The sequence below is a fragment of the Gekko japonicus genome, unplaced genomic scaffold (genome assembly GCF_001447785.1).
Source record: "Gekko japonicus isolate JY-2015 unplaced genomic scaffold, Gekko_japonicus_V1.1 scaffold1535, whole genome shotgun sequence".
NCBI lineage: Eukaryota > Metazoa > Chordata > Lepidosauria > Squamata > Gekkonidae > Gekko > Gekko japonicus.
In genome coordinates, this window is record NW_015176496.1 from 287354 (window position 1) to 288486 (window position 1133).

Genomic DNA, 1133 nt, shown 5'->3' on the forward strand with positions numbered 1-1133 from the left:
ATGCAGGTTAAGGACCAGAGTTCTAAGGTCGTTTATGTTCTCCAGCCTGTCGATACTTCTTTAGAGAGAAATAATATATTACAGGCAGGAAGGAATGATGGGCGAGGAAAGAGTTCGGAGACTTCCTCTGGCGCCCACTAGGGTGCGCTGTGTGACTAAGAATACCCACGAGAAGGCAGAGAATAAGCGCCTAACCCAGAAACCATATATCAAGAAGAATGCCTCCCCTCCCCCTTAAAGAAATTGTAGTTACAATTTTTTTTTGGCGATTTCTTACAAACGGGGGGGGGGGGGGATGAAGAAGAGAAAACAATGCTTTGGCATGTACAGCCTCCTCCTCCTGGGAAAAGGCGTGCAAGGAGACCTATCCCCGCTGGACTGATTTCCTGCTCCCCCCACCCCACCCCACTTGAACTCCCGGTGCCCAAAGACAGGAGAGAAGGAGACACCTCCCCACCCTACCCCGCCCCGGTCCTTCTTGGGGGCGAGAAACTTCCCCTGACTTTCCTAACACTCACGGAGAGGCCAGGACACGAAGATCCAAGTAAGTCGGGAATGCTTTCGCGTGTGCTTTACGGTACGGTTGGGAGAAGGGCACGCGGGCCTTGCCACTGGGATCGGGGACGTGTCTTGAGCTCCGGCTGAAGCCTGCAAACCCTCTGCACGCTTACTCGAGAGGAAGCCCCTACCCACCCCTAGCGCTCAATGTGGCTTTCTTCCGAGTCGACAGGCGTTGCAGAAGCAGGCTGCAACGCGCGCTCTGACCCCTTGAGTGAGGAGAACTCCTCAGTGGGGCTTGCTGCCGGTGTGCTGCCCCGGGCGGAGTCCACGCTGGGTGTGCCGGCTCCTATGCAAGCCCCGCTGGGTCGAATGGGACTCGGAGCCTTCACGGGCTGCGGGCGGGAGGGGGCATCCCTAAGTGAGTCCGAGGCTGGGGCTCGCTCCCCGGGAAGTGTTCTTAGGATCTCCGCCTTCGAGGAGAAGGCTGGCCTGGGCCACCCCTCCCCAAACCTCCACCACCCCCGGGGCCTGCTTTTGCAGAACCAGGCAGCGGAATCCGGCGTGGATCTGTGTGCCAACTGAGCGCCAGGCAAGGAAGGCGCAGCCCGGGGAGTCGAGCCGCCGCACCCCCA

The 1133-nt window shown here is 59.0% G+C and overlaps 1 long non-coding RNA gene across 2 annotated transcripts in view; it reads left to right on the plus strand.

The window, feature by feature from the left end:
* Positions 1 to 357: 357 nt before the first annotated feature.
* LOC107123942 overlaps positions 358 to 1133 on the plus strand; it is a 22134-nt gene continuing 21358 nt past the window's right edge. For both annotated transcript variants that reach the window (XR_001482964.1, XR_001482963.1), the window contains exon 1: positions 358 to 544. This is a non-coding gene — a long non-coding RNA (uncharacterized LOC107123942). The remainder of the gene's footprint in view (positions 545 to 1133) is intronic.